Here is a 15,251-nt window from a genome sequence, read left to right as displayed (position 1 = left end):
ACAGGGAATGGACCCTCGGGCAGCTGTGTGGGACAGGGCAAAGGAAATGACCCCAGGGGAGATGTGTGGGACAGGGCAAAGGAAATGACCCCAGGGGAGATGTGTGGGACAGGGCACAGGGAATGACCCCAGGGAAGATGTGTGGGACAGGGCACAGGGAATGGACCCTCGGGCAGCTCTGTGGGACAGGGGACAGGGAATGGCCCCAGGGGAGCTGTGTGGCACAGGGCACAGGGAACGTCCCCAAGGGAGATGTGTGGGACGGGGGACAGGGAACGACCCCAGGGGAGATGTGTGGGACAGGGCAAAGGAAATGACCCCAGGGGAGATGTGTGGGACAGGGCACAGGGAACAACCCCAGGGGAGATGTGTGGGACAGGGCACAGGGAATGACCCCAGGGGAGATGTGTAGGACGGGGCACAGGGAATGACCCCAGGGCAGCTGTGTGGGACAGGGCACAGGGAACGGCCCCTAGGGCAGCTTGGCGAGGTGGGCGTGTGGGACGGGTCCCGGCTCCGTGCCCCCAGACAAAGCCCCCCGCCCTCTCCCCGCCGCTGCCCGGGCGCCCTGTGCGGGGACGGAGCCGGGCAGCCCCGCCGAGGCGGCACCGGCCCTCCCCGCCGCAGGTGCGGGCTGAGGGGGCCGAGGGGACCCTGCGAGGGGACCCTGCGAGGGGACCCAGCGAGGGGACGCTCCGAGGGGACGCTCCGGGGGGAGCGGGGCCGCCGCCCGCCGCGTACCTCTCTGTGCGGTGCGGTGCGGTGCCGGAGGGGACTGTCGGGGTCGGGGCGCCCGCCCGGCTCTCGCCTCGCTGCCTCCCGCGGCTGAGCGGCTCCCGGCGCGGCTGAGCGGCGGCTGCGGGCACTGCGGGCCGAGAACCAGCGCCGGCCTGTTTTCCAGCCGCCTCCCCTGCGGCCCGCCCCGGCTCCGCCTCGAGCATCCCCCGCCTCCGCCTCCTCCTCTTTCCCCTTCTCCGCCTCCGCCCCCTGCGCCGCTTCCTCCGCCCCGCTGCTGCTCTTGGGCGAGTTGAACGCGAAACTCTAAGGATATCAGCGCTTGTTTGGTGGAACAAGCACGCTAAACCTAATTTTCTTCCTAAGAGGGACGGGTCTTTTTCACCTTTTGCTATTGCCGCTGTTCTTCAAGGCTGCTTTGATACCCTTGCTCCGGGGCGTTCACCAAACTACAGCGCAGACCCAGCGTGGAAAATAACTTAATTCCTGCACAACTTTTTCCTATTCCTGTCCAGACAATGAAATTAATCTCATCGGAGTCCACCTCAAAATTAAAGCCCGGCCTGTGCACCAGGAAAACACAGCCCTCCAAAATCCTACCCAGACACCGTCACACTTTTCTTATCTCTCAGCATCTGGTTTCTGCCACTCACTGATAACAGTGTTCACGCAATTGCACGAGGCAGTGTGATATACTGAAAAAAAAGAAATATAGGCAATAAAAAATAGGCGTAGCTTTAAGCATTTTTTTGTCTTGAAGACCCCTAAAAGCTAGCAAAGGACCTTCTCCAACATTATATATATAATTATTATATATTATATAATTATATATTATATATAATTATATATATATATTATGTATATTATATATTATATAATTATATTATATATAAACCCTATAATATATATGCATGCATTATATTGCATATAATGTATATGCAATGTAAACATATACATAATACATATTTATATTTAAAAATATACATATATATCCTGCATATATATTATAATACACATTTATATATATATTTATTAAAAATAAATGTTTTGTATATGTGTATATTTTTATATATAAATATATACACACAAAATGTGTATTGGGGACCTCATCCCTAGAAATAATCAAAATCAGTTTGGACAAAGCTCTGAGCAACCTGGTCTAGTGGAAGGTGTCCCTGCCCATGGCAGGGGGTTGGAACTGAGTGATTTTTAATGTTCCTTCCAACCCAAACCACTCCGCAATTCTGAATATAATAAGAATACTCTTAAGTGGCTCTGGGCACAGAGCCTGTGCCATAGTGACTCTTTCCAAATGGAGGGGAAAGTCAAAAAAATCCAGTTCCAGTGTCCCAATTTGGGAGATGCCACTCAGAGCCCTAAAGCAAAGGGAAGATATCCCTGCTCCTTTTGAATTTTATGCCTTTCATGCAGCTGCAAGATAAAAGTCTCTCCAAGCAGCAGCCCCATAAACACAGGTTTTATTAAATTACAGCTTCTTTCCAAAAAAAAATTTTTGACCAGCATTGAGCAATGTGTAACTCATGGGATGCAAATCTACCAAGGAGCTGGAACACTCAGACATCCCACAGCCTTCCCATTAAACGCTGGCTGGAATTGCTTTTGGATGCCTGGAGGGAAAGTCTGGAGGAAAGACTGCGCCTTGGATAGAAATCAATCATGTCTGCACGCCGCCTTCAAGCATTTTAAGGTTTTATAAAACACGCTCAGCCACCTGCCAGAGGTTTGCACCTGCACGGCTGGGCTGAGGTTGCTGAGCCAGCCAAAACATCTGGGGAAAGCAGCAAGAATAACATGGATTTGGGGTTCCCAGCTTCCATCAGCTATCAGACAACTGTGTAAGCTTTTCAATTTCATATATGCAATGCTTGCAGGCTGTTTTCCTCTAGACCTTGAGCTTCTGTGACTGCCCTTCAGTGCTGCCATCACTGCTGGACTTAAAACCCTTCAGAGCCCCTTGAAGCACCCAGATGCTGAAGCCACTGTAGTGTTTGACAATCAGTGTAGGATAAGGGACAATGCAAGAAGGATATAAAGCTGTTAGAGAGCATCCAGATGAGCAGCATGAAACTGGGGAAGGGTCTAGAGGGAAAGCTTTACAAGAGGGGACTGAGGTCCTTTAGTTTGTTCAGCTGGAGGCTGAAGAGGGAAAGAGAGGCAGCTCCAATCTCTGCTCTCTGGTGACCACTGACAGGAACCAAGAAAATGGCATGAAGCTGTTCCAAGTGGAGTTTAGTTGGATATCAGGGAAAGATTCTTCTTTCCGCAGAGGGTGCTGGGCACTGCCCAGGCTCCTCAGGGAATGGGCATAGCCCCAAGAGTGCCAGAGCTCCAGGAGAGTTTGGACAACACTCTCAGGGACAGGGTGGGATTGTTGGGATTGTCATATGCCAGAGGGGCCAGAAATTAGACTGGTTAGTCCTTGTGGGTCCCTTGCAGCTCAGAATATTCTATGATTCTATGGCCACGTGGGGATGTGGTTTGTGAGCCTGGCAGCCTTCGGGGTGGCTGTCTCCATCTAGCACACCCCAGGAGCCAGCCTGTGCCTGGTGCTGGGCTCTGCCCTCCCACACGTGCCTCACAGCCTCAGCACTGGGTCTCCACCAAGCCTACAGATGGAAGCAGAGCTTTGCAAATTAAAGGACTTCAGGGAAATGAGCCATATCACTGTTCTAACCAGCTATAGCTAGAAAGAGAGGAATTGGCAACGAGGCTGGAAAGAGCAGCCTTTCCCACCAGAGCGGACAACGTTGGAGGTGATAAGGAAATGGGAACAGTTTGATGATCCAGCTTGGAGATATTTATCTGCAGAGGATGGAGGGGAAGCCAGGATTTCCTGCCTGGAGTTCTCAGCATCTCACAGAGCAACACCTGCCCCTCAGGGCTGCCTCAAATCCAGGCTGTGTTTGTTCATAGCCGGAGAGGGGCCACGAAGGACAGACTGGTGCCCCCTGTACCCGCAGAGAAGCCAAACCATGAGGGATGCTTGTCACCCAGCAGCTGGGAAAGCTGGTGAGCCAATTCCTACTGAATGGCACTTCTATTTCCTCCACAGCAAATAAACAACCATGCTGGAGGGCTGCACCAGCTCTGAGCTCGCCTGGCTGCAACGTGAAGGATTTGAACTAAATCTAGAAATCTCTGGGTGTTAGGAGTCCCCTGGGCTCTACCCTCTTTCTCCAGTTTAGATTTGGCAACAGAGCCAGCCCTAAATCCTAGGAATGCTTGTGGGGTGTTTTTAGAGTACACAGAAATGCAATTACCTGTGGGAAAATAAAGCTAAAATACCTTGCAAGCCCGTGTTTAATACAGTGTTCGATGCATTAAGGAAGAGTAATTGATAGATATGACTGAGGCTGGTGCCTTGTGCAGACAGTAGTTCCAAGGAAATTTGATGAAATCCTAAAATCAGCACTTTTTGTGCCTTTGACATTTGTTTCCTATGAGCAGATGACACAGTGAAAAAAGCATCTTTCCTGGGAAGCACTAGTGAAGGACAAGTTTATGACTGAAATGTAAAGCAAATGGTAAAAGTCTGGAGAGCCTAACCTAAAAGCTAAGGAGGAGAAAGACCTTGTGCCACACACCTGAAAAGATTGCCCAGAGCTGCAATCCAGAGATGTAATTGATGTGAAGAAAGAAAAACGTATGATTGCCTGGAAGGTCTCTTTCTGGAAGGGTTTTTTCACCACATAATGGACAGAAATAGCTCAAGTCTCATGTCCTTCAACACACACCTTCAGACAAGGAAGGAATTCTAGCAAACAAATCAGGGGAGCTCATGGTGGGCACAGGGAGGGTGGGAGGGTACCTGGACTCTCTATGAAGCTGTATTTCTGTTTTTGGGCATGTTTGAAGTCTGGCCAAGGAGATCTGTTGGATTGACTGATGCTGCTTTTTTTTTATATTCTGCCAAACAAAATAATGACTTAAAGCCATTAAGTGATTGTTCTCTAGATTCCTATTGACCAACATAATGCCCCATTCCTAGAACTGTCAGGTGAGATGAGCATTAAGCCTGGCGTGAAGCTTTTTTTAGGAAGATAAGGATCCAGCTGGCTGAAAAAGAGAGCAGGAGTGGCAAATGAAAACAGGCAGCACAGAGTACCCCTCTGTGCTCCAAAACACCACATTCCTGATGTTTGGCACAAAAAGGTTTTGCCTTTTACTGTTGTTGCACAGCATTTTTCATCCTCGGATTTAAAAATGTTGGGAAAAGTGCTGTTATCTACTTGAAGTCAGGAATCTCAATGCAAAGACCCCTGACATGAGCCACAGGGTGTGCTGTGCTTCAGAGGTTGCCCACTCTTGCCAAGATTTGGCTTTGGCATTAGGAGAGGGTCTGCAGTGAAAAGGCCTCACAAGTTTGGCTCAAATTTTTGGGTGATCCACTCACACACTGACATCTGGCAGGATCCTCCTGAAGTTAAAATATAACTTGAACAGAAAATATGTAAGTCAGAAGAGAGATTTCCAGTTTTTTAACCCAGGAATTATTATCCTAAGGGTACCTGGGTACTGATTTTGGCTTCTGCTCTGGGCAGGGTGACACACAGTGACAAAGTTGCTTGTGTTTCCCCAAGAAGGACACCACGTACAGTCTGAAAAAAATACTTGTGTTAAATAACTACAGCAACTCCAAACAAGCCCAGCTGGCTTTTCCATCCTCTACACTGTTTGTTTACTAGAGAAAGACTAATCCCATTTACCTGCAAAGTAGGCAAAGCAAACTAACCAGGAGGGCCCACATATAATGCTTTATTGTCTTTCCATCCGTCCATAATACGGAATTTCCATGATTCATTCACCCACTTGAGGAACACTTGAGCACTCAAACAAAAACATACATTCCCAGGAGAAAAACCAAACCCACGTCCAGTGCAGGAGACAGAAGCATTCTAACAGAAATACAAAATCCCACCAAAAATTTTATCTGAATCGAGGCACAAGCACAACGAGGAAGGACAGAGATCAAACAGTATCGCCTCTTGTGGGTGTTTCTCCCCTTTTCCTCACAATCCTCTGGCAACAAGTCAATAAAAGGTTTCACCAAGGCTACAAAGGGAACCTGAAAGCCCAGCAGCTTCTCTTTGAAAGTGAATTCAGGCTACAGGCAGTTTCAAACCTCACTTCAGAGAGTCTGGCCTTTGCTAAAAAAGCCTCTGTGACCTTCCAGTCATCCCCGTGTAGCTGCAGCAGTTTGTGGGAATGAGTAACAATGACCTTTGCTATTCAGTCATCATTTGACAGGCTGTCCAAGAGGCAGGGAGCTCTCTCATAAATATTTCCCTGTGATGATGAACAATCTGGACACAGAACAACCACTCAGCTCACCTCTGTGGTTAAAAATAAAACTAGTCCAGGTGAGAAGGAGAAACTCCCCTCCCATGTTTGTTCATCCTTATTCCCTTCTAGGGAAGTGATTGCTGGAATGAGACTGATAAAGCAGTAATTTCTTCTAATATTGTGAGAGCTACAGGCTTTGATGCTTTCCTGCATGGATGTCTGGAAGGATATAGCTGCTGAGAAAAATATCCAATCTCAACAATGGGAAAAAAATTCCACGTGTGGAAGATCCTTTGCAATCCTCAATAAATTGGGGTAGCAAGTACACACCCCAAAAGCTTGAAATGTGCTGCTCTTTCTGGGTTATATCTGTCGAGCTTCAAGTCCCAGTTACTTATCCTTACCACAAATTTCTCTGCTAAACTTAAAAATCCTTCGTGATTCCATTTCTGTGAGTTCTTGTACCTAAAGTTCCCTTTTGGTTTCATTTGGATGAGGAAAATTGGAAATGCTTTCCCTAGAGCACAGGCAGAAAGCAGATTAAAAGGTGGCTGTATCTCCTCCACACTCCTGCGTGCTGGCAAGGGAACAACCTGAGTCTCCACAAGTGGGAGAACAGCACTCACCACTCTCAGCTCCCAGTTATTTTCTGTCAGGGACTTTGTGGGGTAGACATGGTTCCTCTGTATTTAATAACCTTCTTTGGATTATGTTTCCACAAGCTGGTCTGTTCTCTTCAGGTAAATATTGACAGTGAATCAAAGAATAGTATCAGTGGCACATCCTTTGATTTGCATGGAGCTGCCTATTTCCATTCAGCATAAAATCATATTCATGGAGTGGTTTGGATTGGTAGGGACCTGAAAGATCATCCAGTTTCAATCCCCTGCCATGGGCAGGGACATCTTCCACTACCCCAGGGTGCTCCAAGTCCCATCCAACCTGGCCTTGGACACTTCCAGGGATCCAGGGGCAGTCACAGCTTCTCTGGGCACCCTGTGCCAGGGCCTGCCTACCCTCACAGGGAAGGATTTCTTCCCAATATCCCATCCATCCCTGCCCTCTGCCAGTGGGAAGCCGTTCCCCTTGTCCTGTCCCTCCATCCCTTGTCCCCAAGTCCCTCTCCAGCTCTCCTGGAGCCCCTCAGGCACTGGAAGGGGCTCTGAGCTCTCACTGGGAACTTCTCCAAGCTGAGCACCCCCAGCTCTCTCAGCCTTTTCTCGTAGGAGAGGTGCTTCAGCCATCAACCTCTCATGTCCTCACATTGTGTCACACAGTGAACAGCTGGATTCTCAGCAATTTATCACTCTTTTGTGTGATCCTTCACAAGTTATTCCCGGGAGATCCACTCTTATCTCACCCAACATGTCTTCTTGTGGAAGCAGCTATGAACATTTACACCCATTTGCCGCCAATTCAGCACAGGTCGCTTGAAACCACAATCACTTCAACTATTCCAAACACAAAAGGAATCCAGGAAATTAAAATTTGGCAGGTGCAAAGGGACAGGGTTGAATGTGGAAATCTGGGAGGAGGCTTTGCCGCTGACAGCAGCACAGCTCCTGTCTTTATCTCTCAGCAGGTAGAGGAAAGCGAGGTGGAAAAATGCAAACTAGCCCCATTTTGGATCTCCAGCACTCCAGGTGTTTCAGATAATAGATCTCTCTTCCAGGCATTATGTTACTGGTTTGGACATTTCCCTTCAAAAGCCAAGGGCTGATACCTGCAAAAGCCAGAGGATGATCCTGGGAACCTCCCCTGTTCCCATCCCAGTCTCTGCAGCCCCTGCCTCCCTTGCTCTGTTTTGGTGGTGCCCACAGCAGCCTCCAGCAGCTCTCAGCCCTTCTCCCTGCCCAGAGCAGCTCTATTTCCCTGCTGTGCCCTGTTCCCTGCCCGTGCCTGGCTCCCAGCTCCTGAGGGTGCCGAGCTCTGGGCTCAGCACAGAGGCTGCCTTTGTGCTCTTGGCAAGCTTTGTTCGCTGCCAAGAGCTCTGAGCCATCCTGGCACTGCGCTCCCTAAAAATAGCCTTGCCCCACGGGTAACCCACGGCCTCTCCGAGCAGCAGGGCCTAAAGATAAACCCTCGGGTAAACCCGCACAAAGTGAGGGCTGAAACACCCCTGGGGACAGAGCAGAGCTCTGAAGGAGCGGCCTAAGAGGTGTAATAAATACCACAGGCAGCCAGGAAAGCAGCGCCAGGGGGCCTGGGGAGCAAGTGTTGTGTACAACCCGCACACGGACGTAAAACGACAACTGCTGAGCTACAAGGGGCTCTTTTACAGTCAGCTCCAAGTTCTGTGTGGGAAGACACAAGACTGCCAGCGAAAGTAATCCAAAAGAACAGCAATCCATCTGAAAGAGCTGAAAAAACACTTCTTCTTCACATAGGGATGCGTATTTTGGATAGAAAATACACCCAGATAGCATTTCTGCCCTTCCACGACTTGCAATATATCCATTTACTCTTTCACATTTTATTTTAATAACAGGGGAGTCAAGTGAGCTCGACTGACGGGCTGGTTCCCAGGGAAACATGAGCAACTTATTTCTCTTAAATAGCAGGCAGAAATGTTTCCTGTGTTAAACTGCACAGCCTGCTGTGACATTCAGATCCCCAGGATATAATCCCAAAAGAACAGAATGTGTTTGCCTGGCTCTGAGGTGGGGAAGGAGAGAGGTAGCAGCACACTACAGCTGGTCAGGGGTGCTAGCAGAGATCTGGCACCCAAATAATTTTTGAGAAGCTATGTCCTTTGTCCCAACCTCCAAAGGAAGGGGAAAAATGAGAGTTTAAAAAAACAAAAAACGAAAAAAAGGTAAAATTACCCAGTGTTGCTGGGAGTGAAATGGAAAAAGAGAAATCGGTAATAGCAAGCCTTTAAAATCTCAGTCAAAATGCCAGGCTGGCTGCCCAGAGTTGCTGGGACACATTAAGGGAATAAAAAGAGCCACACTGCTCTGGCCCAGGTTCTATCCAGCTTGGGAAGCTGCTTTGGCTGGTGCAGATGAAGATAGGAAGGGACCTGGAAAAGAAAATGTAAGACAAAGCTGAGCATCCTCGTGAGGTGCCCTCTGGTATCACTTGGGGCACCCCAAACACCTGGCATTACCTCCATAAAGGACATTTTCCTGCCCTTTGTGCCCAGGGATGCTGTTCCCAGCTCTGATCACATGGTGCAAAGTACCATGGGTCTAGTGGCCAAGCTCATTTTTCCTCCTGCTGCTTCAGGTTGAAGTGATGGAAAAAATAAATAAAACCAGTGGCTACGAGCAGTTGCTGGAGGTCGGGTCAAACACACAAAACACATCTCCCCAAAGCTCTCCTTGCTTTCTTTATATTCACCTCAAGGGATGTCCTGAGCCTGATGAGATTTATCTGCTTAGTAAATCCCAGAAGAGATCTCTCAATAAATTCCATCATCTCAGTTGCCCATTTTCCTCCTGAACCCTTTTGTATCCACAATATCCTTCAGAAAGATGTTTCCAGCTCAGCTATACATGGCATGAGGACCCACCTTCATGGATGTATCCCACTAATTTCATGTGCTGGCCACTAGTTCCTGTAGAGCCAAGGCACTGGCTGGCTGTTCCCTCACTACCCTGTGCCTTGAATATAGGATTTTTCCAGACCTCTTTTGTGTGCTCCTTCAGTTCTTCTTTTACCTATCTGAGCCAATATTAAAGTGAGCAGGTGATAATTTGGCCTTGGAACAACTTTTCCCCCTCCTTGCAGAATTTCCTTTTTGGTTGAAAAGAAAAAAAAACCTAAACCTTTTTTCCCCTCTGTTTCCTTAGGATTCAGATGAGAAGGGAAAAAAAAAAAAAAAGGTAATGAAATACAAGTTTTGCTTGCCAAAATTTCCAGGTGCCCAAAGTCTTGTTACTGGGACGCTGAACAAACAGCCTTCAAACACGATCCCTGCCTTTGTTCTGCCAGCTGGAAACACAGGTCACTCTGCACCCAGACACCACCTCGGAGCAGAGATATTCCACTGAGAAAAATTCTCCTTTCATCAGGAAAAGGGTGCCAAAAAGGAACCTGGATTTTTTTTTTTTTTTCTTTTTTTTTTTTTTTTTTTCTGAGTTCCTGGTTCCTGGAGCAGTTTGTTCACCAAGGAATATTTTCTGTGAGGTCCTTGTCCACGCAAGTGACTCAGCTCAGCAAACAGCACGGGTGATTCACAGCTCTGGAGCGTGCCAGCAGAGGCTGGAGACCTGCGTGGTGCTGAGTCTGTTCCTCAGCAGGAAACAGCCCTAATAAATGACATCAGCAGTGTGATTCAGTCCCTAGGACCACAGGCTGCAAGGCTCACACTCAGATCCCCCTTCCCAGCCAGCTTTTTCTCTCCTGTGCCCTTCAGCTGCTGGATCCCAAGGATTGGCTCTTGCTGCACAACTAAGTGGTCTCCAAGATGGGCTGTAATGCAAATCCCAAAGTGACTGAAAGAAGGAAGATTTAGATGGGATATTGGGAAGGAATTCCTCCCTGTGAGGCTGGGCAGGCCCTGGCACAGGGTGCCCAGAGAAGCTGTGGCTGCCCCTGGATCCCTGGAAGTGTCCAAGGCCAGGTTGGACAGGGCTTGGAGCAACCTGGAACAGTGGGAGGTGTCCCTGCCCATGGCAGGGGATTGGAACAAGATGGGCTTTAAGGTTCTTTCCCCAAACCATTGCATGATTCTACAATTCCATGACTGCATGGTGAATTCACTCAAACAACAGAATTCAAACCACTGCCCTGAACTTTTCATGGAAAGTTTCTACACAGTAAAAAAAATTAAGTTACTGAAAGGAAATGAAGTGGACCGGCCACCAAAGGTAGCAGGCAATCCTCCATGGAATTATCTCCTCACAGATGCACATCCCCCAGTCCACCTCCAGCTGGAAACATCAAATGAGGTCATTGAAACCAATCAAAATAGGAGACGAGGCAGATTTTTGGTGCAGTCTGAGAAATTGTGAAAGCACATTTAAAAAGTCATTCTTTATCACTGCATTCAGGACAGCACCCAAACACCCAGTGGTTCTCCACGTCCTGATGCTTCAGGTTTGTCTGAATCTTGCAGGTATTTTCCACAGAAAGAAAAAAAAGTTGTCTCAAGTAAAATAACCACAATCTTACGCAACTCAGTTCTTCAGAACTAAGAATGAAACGAGCAGCTCATGACAAATTTTCTTTGTAAATATGAATATTCTATGTAAATATTTTCTTTGTGAATATTTCACATCTTTTTGCAATTGCTACTGTACACCTGCTACCAACACATTGTACAAGCCACAGAGCAGACACAAAATGGCATAATGCTTAATTCCTGCACAATTTTTCCTTGTCCTGTCCAGATAATGAAATTTATCTTATCAGAGTCCATCTCACAACTAAATCCAAGCCTGGGGAGCAGAAGATCACAGTCCACCACAATCCTACCGAAACACTATCAGGTTTTCTTATCTCCCAACATTTGTTTCCACTCAGACACATCAGTGTTTATGCAGTTCCACAAGGCACTGAGAAGAAAAAAGCTATAAAAAACCAAAAACAGGCATAGCTTTTAACTTTTTTCAGCTCAAAGACCCTTAAAAGCCAGCAGAGAATCAGCTCCCACTTGTGCATAGCTCAACCTACAGCCCACAGTCCTTTGTTACCTTTTGCTGAATCTTGCTGCTGGTGGAGGTGTCTCAAAGCAGGTCCCTTTAAATCCTTTGTTGTGTTTGCACAAGTGGAAAACAGCTCCTATTAAAAAAAAAAAAATCCCCTGTGTGTGCCAAGCTGTGTGTAGAGATTATGAATCACTAAATGGCAGCCACGTGTCAGCAAAAGTAGCAGGAAGTGTCTTGCCTTTGACCCTTTATTTATTGTAGCAAGAGCACTTCGTAGCATATAGTTATAGAGATCTAATCATGCCTGCTGGCCAAGAAACATCGGATTTATTGCCTGCATAGTATGCTTTGGCTATTAAAATTGAATTAAAAAGAATATTCAGCTTATCTGGCTAATAGTTTTCGGTCGGGAGAGAATTGGAGAGAGGCCTTTGAGTTTGCTGCTCCTGTGTGTTTGGAAGGCAGAGATTCCTCTGGAGATTTCCTGGGCTTGCAAGGGAATGGAGGGGTTTGAAATCAAGGTGAGCCTGCTGGCCTGTCCTCTGGCCCATCTCTCTCATTCCAACACACATCCTTGTTCCACAGAACTGAGCTGTGAGCTTGGGAAGCAGGAATGTGCTGACCCCTCTCCTTGTTGCACTCCAGGAATTTGATACATGTCCTTATTTTTTTAAATCCTACACACCAGAGAACATTTCTAAATCCGGACAAAGCCCCTCTGGGCTGCAGTCCAGGAGAGAGCCTGGAGATCTTCTTGAATTATGCAGCTTTGTAAGTGCTGTGCCTGGTTCTTCCTCAGGTGCAAAAGAGAATTTTGACATCTTTCCACATTAAGGGCAGCCAGGGTGCTTTTCCCACAGGAGAGGGGGGTGCAGTAGGGTCCTGAAGCATAAAGATTCATCCCTTAGGATCCCCAGACCTTTCTGCAGAGCTGTCACTGATGTAATCTACCAAGGAGATCACAGAATTATATATTCTTAGAATCACAGAATGGTCTAAGTTGGATGGGACCTTAAAGGCCACTTAGTTCCAACCCCCTGCCATGGGCAGGGACTCCTTCCACTATCCCAGGTCACTCCAAGCTCTGTCTTGGACACTTCCAGGGATGGGGCAGACACAATAATCCATAATAATGCCATCCATCCATAATCATGCTATCCATCACTGCCCTGTGCCCACCACACTCTGCACCTAGAAGTCCAAACCTGTCAGGACAAAAGAGCCCCAGTCTCTGCTGCTCCATGGTCTTTCTCTGCCTTCCAATGGGATCTTCTCCATGAACCCCCAAATAGAGACCGGGCTGCCTCACCTGGATTTTTTTTAATTAAAGCTCTTCTAATGACCAGGAGGTCTCTGTTCTGCTTTCAGTATAGCTCAGGGGTGCAAGAGCAGCCTGTGGCCTTCCCTCCAGCACTGGGGTCTCTGTGCTTGGTCAAACCAACTCAGCAAGAAACTGAGTGGTGTCAAAGCTGAGGTCAGCTGGTGGCCATTCCCAGAGGTGGCAGCAGGATCAGGACTCTAATCACACTGTTCTCCATGATCCCCCTCAAACTCCTTTTGTTGCTCTCTCCTACACTTCTCCTCCCCCTGCTTTTTCTGGTTTAATGCTGAGCTCATCCCTGTGTCCTGTCCACCCTGTCCAAGGGCTTCAGCTGGGACTCCACACCCCCCAGCCACATTCCTGGAAAGGGCGCACACACCCTGATGCTGGGGTTGCTGCAGCAACCTTGACATCATCACCTTCCCCACGTCTGCCACTGCCACGCAGGAGGTTGTGAAAGCCTCTCTGGCACCACAGCTGCATTTTTGGGTGGCTGGGGAGGAGACTCCTGCTCCAAACCAGGAGTGCAAGGAGATGTGTCTGCAGAGGAGCAGGGTCAGAGGGTGTCACAGGTGACACGAAAAGAACCACACGAGGATACGCAGGTGTGCAGAGCAGGAAAAGGGCTGACTTCATTTACAAAACTCAATTTTATATGTTTCCTATGAGGCCTGTGAATTGGAGGATGGAATTCCACCTCTCAAACCATATTGGTCAAGCCAACTGTCAATCAACTTTCTCTGCCCACTTAAAATATGTAGACAATTAAAGACAGTTAGCAAGACATGGCCATTGTTTATAGTACAAACTGTGAGAAAGTAAAAATTCTGACTCCAATATGAAGAACATTACAGAAGGCTTAGAAAAGTCTTCAAAACCAGGGTGACAAGAGGGTGGCTTGGCAGCACCTGGATTTCTCCGAGGATGCCCCTGGCTGGCAGCATGGAGCTTGCTGCTCCATTACAAAGTGCATCTTTCCTGCAGGGTGCAGCTGGGACAGGAGTCATTCAGCCCAAACACCGCCAGCAGAGGGGACTCCATTCTCAAATGAGTCTGGCATCCCTGTGGGACGTGATTCCTGGAGGAATCCAGACATCCTGTGTAGGTGTGGACAATGTGTGACTCTTGCTTTTGGTGGTGGCTGTGGCCATTTTACAATCAGGGCAGAGTCCGGATGCCAGGGCTCACAGGTTTTATCAGATGCCAGAAAATATCTCCTTTCTGTGTTGATGCATTTTGTTCACCTGAGATGTTTCTAGGACAAGGGACATCGCCAGCTCACACCTTGTCATCAGGAGTGTCCAAATCTTCATCACCCTTCCTAAACCCCACCCTTGCAGTTGCTCAATTAGGGGAGAAACCCAGATTTTATCAAGTCACATACACACCAAAATCCACTGAATTTTCCAGGCTTCGGCTGAAGGGCTGACTTATGACTTCCAAACATGTGAGCAGGTTGCTCCTGGAGCCTCCCTGCAGTCCCTTGAGGAGCACGTGAATTTTACAGCAGGAATGTTTATTGTTTCCACATTGTAGGCTTCTGGACAGCGAAGCCAAAAGTGCTACATTAACATGAAAAATTAATTTCTCCTCCTTTTATAAAGCAGCTGAATCTCAGAGGCTTTTGGAGGCCAATGCAGGATCTGGAGAGCAGCTTCATGGGCTCTGCTCTGCAGAGCAACAGCCAAAGGGGAAAGCAAAGGGACCCAGCCTGACTTGGGGCTGGGGAGAGCAACTACAGACCCCAGACAGAAGGCAAAAGGGAGATAAACCCTGCAAATTCCTTTTTCCAGCCATGTGCACCTTCAGTCTCACCCTGCAGGGACAAAAAGAGAAGTGGAGAGAGAATGATAGTTCAACATGCAAAGCTGGCAATGTCTCATGATTCCATGTGGATTTGTGCCTTGTGATCCCACTCTGGTGCAAGTCAACCACCAGCTTGTAAAACCTTTATATTTGTGACTCTGGCCATGAAATCTGGTGGAAGTTGGTCAAATGCTTCAAGGGAAGGTAAAGAACAAAGGTCACAGATGAGGCCAGGCCTCTTCCATACTTGAACAGAGTGTTCTCAGGAAAGATGAGTTTCCTTAGGAGACCAAGATAAAGATATGTTCATGGCAGAAATCTGTAGAAACAAGCTCACTGTGGACAGGGGAGCCAGGGCAGAGAGCCAGAGCCTCTATCCAAGAGTGACAGGTTATTCAGGTCTGGGATGAGGTTACACCCAGGGGATGGGATGGACAGCATAATGCTGTCACATTTCTTAATAGCACACAGAGCCAGTCAGGATGCTTGGG

At 47.8% G+C, this 15,251-nt stretch overlaps 1 protein-coding gene across 2 annotated transcripts in view; it reads right to left on the bottom strand.

Annotated features, from left to right (window-relative positions):
* The window catches only part of SMOX (spermine oxidase), a 59,958-nt gene extending 48,169 nt beyond the window's left edge, over positions 1–11,789 (bottom strand). Inside the window, exon 1 of one of the 2 annotated variants that reach the window (XM_063401387.1) lies at positions 11,679–11,789. The gene's annotated coding sequence lies outside the window, so the exon portion shown is untranslated. Of the gene's footprint in view, positions 1–741; positions 935–11,678 lie in introns of those variants that run through there. The other variant, XM_063401386.1, reaches the window with a different exon arrangement.
* Positions 11,790–15,251: the final 3,462 nt, after the last annotated feature.

Source organism: Prinia subflava, chromosome 7, assembly GCF_021018805.1.
Source record: "Prinia subflava isolate CZ2003 ecotype Zambia chromosome 7, Cam_Psub_1.2, whole genome shotgun sequence".
Lineage (NCBI taxonomy): Eukaryota > Metazoa > Chordata > Aves > Passeriformes > Cisticolidae > Prinia > Prinia subflava.
Note: the sequence above shows the minus strand (reverse complement) of the source record. Positions and strands in the feature narration are given on the sequence as shown.